The 6,000-nt window shown below is 37.3% G+C and overlaps 1 long non-coding RNA gene across 7 annotated transcripts in view; it reads right to left on the reverse strand.

The window, feature by feature from the left end:
* Positions 1 to 4,783, reverse strand: part of LOC149167874 (uncharacterized) — a 50,979-nt gene extending 46,196 nt beyond the window's left edge. For 2 of the 7 annotated variants that reach the window (XR_016260969.1, XR_016260970.1), the window contains exon 1: positions 3,991 to 4,776. This is a non-coding gene — a long non-coding RNA (uncharacterized LOC149167874). Of the gene's footprint in view, positions 1 to 3,975 lie in introns of all 7 variants that reach the window. The other 5 variants (XR_016260967.1, XR_016260968.1, XR_016260964.1 and 2 more) reach the window with 4 other exon arrangements.
* Positions 4,784 to 6,000: the final 1,217 nt, after the last annotated feature.

Genomic DNA, 6,000 nt, shown 5'->3' on the forward strand with positions numbered 1-6,000 from the left:
CGAAAACTCTTACATAGGTGAATTTTTCTTCTCCGAACCATCTTCCTACGGATGTCAAGTCAACCTCCGCTTGGTAGGAAATCTTAGGAGCAGGTTTATCAAAAATGGAATAGTGAATGGGTAACATAAAACCATTGCAAACTTGATGTAAATGGTGCTTATAGTGGGCTTTCCATAACTTCTGGTGGTATATATGAATGGGCATGGGGTCTTGTGGAGTCCATCTCCATCCAAGCACAGGAAATTCAGAATTAAAACACAGGGTGTCCAAGATATAGGCACTATAGTAGAATGGGGGAATGACCCTTTCAGTAATGCGGGATTTGTTTCTAAATTCAAGGACTGCGGTTGCTAGCTTATCAGACAGTATAGTTCCCCAATCCATTATTTCACTATTACATGTTGCCTCCATCAAAGGAACCATCTCTATAGTGAAGTTTGCGGAATTATGTAACCCCCACAATCTACACATCATTATCCCGGCATAACAATAAGGAGAACACAAAGAATCGACAGAGTACTTACCCGAAGACTCATGCTTGTGTTTTGTTGGGTTTTGCCTCCAATCCCGAATGGGTTCAGATTCAATTTCGTTCTCATTTCTGAATTTTTCCAAGAATGCCCTGTTACTTCTTCTCCGGTACAGGCAAATGGTACATTTGCCTCAAATCATCAGGTTGAAATGAACCGAAGACTCTCCCGTCCATGGTGCAAAATGTTCTGTTTGTGATTGGGATTTCTTCAATTGCCCACTTCACCACATCTATATATGGGAGAATTTGTTCCCGGGCTGCTATCCAATGAAGGAAAAGTCGGCTAAATCCTTTAGAGTAGTATCAGATTTTCGAGTCGTGTCTGCTGTGGCTTGCACTGTTGTTACCTCAGGCTCTTCGGCCTCAATCAAATTATAGGTGCTTAGCCAAGTAGTTTTGCCGAGTCCTAGACATGTAGTGTCGGATATCAGTCCCTTTCTGTTTGTTCCTGGATCGGCAGTGGGTTGCCCTATAGCTGGCGAAGAGGAAGCTGTTGCGGTTTTCTTAGATTTCTTCCCCATTTTTCTTGAATTTACTGCTTCGGAAGAGCTTTGCACAGGAGTGAAAATGAACATAATGCAGAGAATTGATAGCGCAAACCAAAGAAGAACGAGATATATGAATCAATGAATAATGGAGGATTTAAATTAAGGTGGCCACGAATGCAATCTCTGAAGAGATTTTAGACTTACTGTTTCATTAAATGGTCGTTTAAACCTGTCAATCCTTTAAATGCTCATTATGTCGTTTATTGGCCAAATGATTCATTTAAGCGTGGCTTTGATGTTTTGGCGGTTGAGTGCAAGTGAATCGCTATCGGGAAAAGAAAGGCCATTAATACTAAATAACCATAAAATATCCCGGCTTTACCAATCTTTTTTGAAATCTGCGCTTTTAGCTTTATCGCAATCGACGATCGGGGGAAAGCTTAAGTTGTTATATTGGTTCCTTTCGGAATCCCCGATTGCCGATAGCGATATCGCCAATTCGCATCGGGAGTTTTGAGCGAGGGCTTTAGATGCAGGCATGGTATATCCCCGATCGCCGATAGCGATATCGCATCGGAGCGAAGAGGGGCCCTTTGCTATGATTGCTTACCTTCCCGATATCCGATAGCCTTTTGTGCATTGTCGCGTCGGGGAAAATCAATGGGTCTTTTAAGTCCTGCCTCCCTTGTCATTGCGATATGCGATCTTGCGATCGCTTTATCGCAATGATAAAAAGATTATTCGTTTTTATTATAAGACCGATTAATTGGTTTATCAAAAAGGTTTTATAATGTATTATTTCGTTTCGGACCTTTTTGAATAAAAATAAGTTGATACCAATTTCAAATAAAAAGGGACCCATTCCATATTATAGTTATGAAAAAAAAAAATGATATGAAACGGGGGGTTGTTGTAGAGCACAACACATGGCTATGTTATGTTCGGTAAATATGGACTCCGTACGTTTAATAGATTCTATTAATTTTGTTACAGCAGCAGGAGTAAGAGCAAGAACAATTGTATTAACCACTCATGATCTTGCTTCAACTCAGGCAATATTTGCGCTTGAAGAACTAGGTTGATTTGTTTTACTAGCAATGGTCATCTTCTTCACAATTTTAACTGTTGAAATTTGGACTGCCTTAAGGTTCTGGGGATCCTTTTCTCTGCTCTGGAAACCAATCTTTCCATCAATTGAATCAAGGTAATATATAAGGATGGTTAACTCTAGAATTCTAATATTTGCACGGTGATTTTTGCACAATCCGGTTAAACCACTTATTAAACTCTTCTATAGTTTCATTCTGATTTCCTTTAGCACTACTTAGAGCAAATAATAAGTATCTATTATCTTTTCATTCTCCTCGTTTCTCAAGGAAAGCATTTTGAAGGGGGGCCATGCATTGAATTAATTATCAAGCAATCCTTTCCACCATTCCACAACATCATCCACAGGAGACAATGCAAACAACTTTGTGGTGACATCTAAGTGTCCCACTCCTCCCATTCTAAATATCACACTCCTAATTTTGGCTAATGATCCAAGGCAAAAACAACATTATTTCCTTGGAATGCAGGAATGCTATCAATGGCATTTTCTAGAATTTCATGTGGAGCTTCATTAATTTGAGAGAATTCAAGTGGTTTGTAGATGTCATCTAACCATAGTGTGGCCATATCTATTAAAAATAAGGAACTTATATCATCAACAAACTAAATACTTGAGCTACTTGACTTTTGTAACTGACATGCTAATTTGTATACCTTTCTTATATAATATCTTTCCAGTTCTGCAATCTAGTGAAAAATGCCCTATGAGGATGTTATTGTAGAATATCTCTTCAAAACAACCTCCTTATGCGGAGTCACCAGGTGAACTTTTACAACTTGTAATTGTAGGATCATCAATATATGAATGTGAAAATTCAAGACATGAGGAAATGGGCTTTACCCTTGGCAATAATGCCAAATTGTTACCATCCAAGTTGTCACTTAAGATAAAAATCCCTAACTATAGATGTGAAACCCCAAGAGAAACTTAGAAAGATTATCATTGTCACCTCAGTGGTATATTCCCTCACATTAGGTTGGCTCTTCTCCAATACAAGGGGCGAATCCCTAAGGCAATCTATGTCCAAAGGAATTTGTCCATGTTCATCTTCTTAAATAGGCTTTCCACGAATGTCGAAAGTATGGGATATCCTTGAATCCAAAGAAGTCGTAAGAGTTTATGAAAGAAATCTCCCTAGGAACATGGTGTCAAAGGAAGGCATCAAGATCGATCCAACCATCATAGAAGCAATTCAACAAATCCCATTACCTAGAAGTAAGAAATTAGTGCAACCTCCATTCGATAAAATAAATTTCATCAATGGGTATATACTAAATTTTGTAGAGATTACCAAACCCATATCAAATTTGTTGAAGGACTGAGATCTTATATGGGATGGTGAGAGCACGAAGCAATTCCTTGAATCCAAAGAAGTCAGTCGTCAGAGTTTATGAAAGAAAACTCCCTAGGAACATGGTGTCAAAGGAAGGCATCAAGATTGATCCAACTATCATAGAAGCAATTCAACAAATCCCATTACCTAGAAGTAAGAAATTAGTGCAACCTCCATTCGATAAAATAAATTTCATCAATGGGTACATACTAAATTTTGTAGAGATTACCAAACCCATATCAAATTTGTTGAAGGACTAAGATCTTATATGGGATGATGAGGGCATGAAGCAATTCCAAAATATAAAGGAAGATACTGCCATGTAATGTCCCCAAGCTAAAATATGTTGGTTTTAATTCACAAAAATTTAAACTTCTTTTACGCATTTCTTCAAACATTTCAAAGACAAACGTTTCGTCAAATATTTGAAAGACAAAGTAATGAACACATGCAACAGAGATATAAAGGGGACAAAATGATGATTCTTATTAGCTTGATCTGAATATTTACAATGCATTGTTGAACCTGTCTTATAGATATTGCAACAATGAAACAAATCGGCCTGTAGAAGAAGTTAATCTTGGTCTTCTAAAACATTGGAACCTTCAATAACTTTTGCTACTCTTCGCTTAAGGATACGACCTCAAAAATGATGCTCTCATCCCGGCTCAACAATTCGACCTCTCCGATAACAAATCCACTCCCACATAGATTCAGCCTCTTCAGAAATATGGTCACAATAATTGATGGGCTTGACCTTCCGGTAACTGAGTTTGTCCTCAAGATAATTCTGGTAATGCTGAACAATTTCTGCCTCCAATCCAAATGAACTCGACCTCCCAATAAATGTGCCCGGAACTCAACCTTATAGTAAATGTGCCCTTGGCCGTCGCCAGAAACGACGTCGATAGGCCCTTTGACTAGATGAAGAGTAGTGAGGCCTCGGCTTCATTCTAAACTTGTCCTTCTCAACACAGGACACCGACCTCAGCTTCCTAGCCGGGCTAGTTGAAACCACGACTGTAGGAGTCGAAGGACTTGCAGGACAGGGATCGGATTCCTTCTGCTTACCCGGCGCTGTGGGTGTTCGGAACCCCGGCATAGGCATCATCTTTGTTGCTTGACAATACGGAGAAGGCGCACCTGCTCTGCTAGGCTCCTCTGCAATAGAACGACAGACTGGTTGAGTATGGTGAATATAAAGCCACGATTTTCAGTTGATGGTTTAAATAAAATAAAAAAGAATGCATGACTTGGAGTTTCCCTTAAAAATGGGGCTAGTGCACGTCTATAACCACATAAACAACACAGGGTTTGAGAGTACGTAATAAGAGGGAAAAAAATGTTTGATCGCAATGAATGGACCAAAGATGCGATGGTTTCAAAAACGGAGATAGTTAATTAATAAGGAAAGATAAAGAATGTTTTTCCTCCTAATGGGATATAAATGTTTTCACCTCGAATATGATTTAATGTCAAAATCATAAAGTCGTTATAGCACTCACCTTAATTGCATAAAAAAAGTGCACAAGAAAGCCAGTAGGAGTAGATGGAGGGGATGTTTTAGGTGAAAACAATGCATATATTACCTCTACTTTTCGTCCGTCCTTGCATGGTCAGAAGCAACTATATATAACATGTACTTGTGTTTTCTCTTTCACCGTGGAGAGACCAAGATACTATTTTTCATGCATGACATTTTGTTTTTTTCCCATCCAAATAAAACAATATAAAAAACTTGTGGGTGGTTACATTTTCAATCTCTATTTTATAGAAGGTAATTGGCACACTATCTCTAAAAGTGACATCAATATGTTAAAGTGAACTTGCTCGAGTGGTAAGAAGGAAAATTGTCTAGATCTTAATATACCTAACCATAGAGTTCTCTTTTCATGGGTTCACACTGATGATGAATAACCTATGCATGCATGTGATAGAATTCAATTCATGTAAGACTAATTTGTCCTTTTTTTCCTTGACATAAAAAAAAAAAAAAAAAAAAAAAAAAAAAACTTTTAATCTTTGAAATTTTAATCTAAATAATAAGAGAGTGAACATATTTTATACACCAAAATTGTGTGTTCAATTTATTTAACAATGTAAAAGTACATATATAAATAAATAAGAGTTTTTTTTGTCAAGAAAAACGTGTTAAGGAAATTTCAATTGTGTACTAACTTAAAAAATCTTGTTGATCAAAATCTTTCATCAAGCCATGATCTAACAACCTTCTAAAAACACATAAGAAGAATACACATGTTGATAACAATTCTACATCACAATGATCAATACATTAATAGGGCCACAACCTTTTCATGTATGATCATAAGCATCATATAATATTCTATATGATAGGTAGGAGTTAATAATCCCAACTTTCACCCTTAGTGAGTTGGACATGTCTTTATCTTTGTCAGGTAAGTCTTCATCATCATCTTCCATTGGTTCAATGCATTAAAGACACTTTTGATCAATAAAGTATATATATTATCTAACTTTGCATTTGTGTCTCATTCCTCGATCATGTAGACATTA

The sequence above is a fragment of the Pinus tabuliformis genome, chromosome 5_1 (genome assembly GCF_031772625.1).
Source record: "Pinus tabuliformis cultivar Carrire ecotype Pingquan chromosome 5_1, CPIR1, whole genome shotgun sequence".
In the NCBI taxonomy this organism is placed as follows: domain Eukaryota; kingdom Viridiplantae; phylum Streptophyta; class Pinopsida; order Pinales; family Pinaceae; genus Pinus; species Pinus tabuliformis.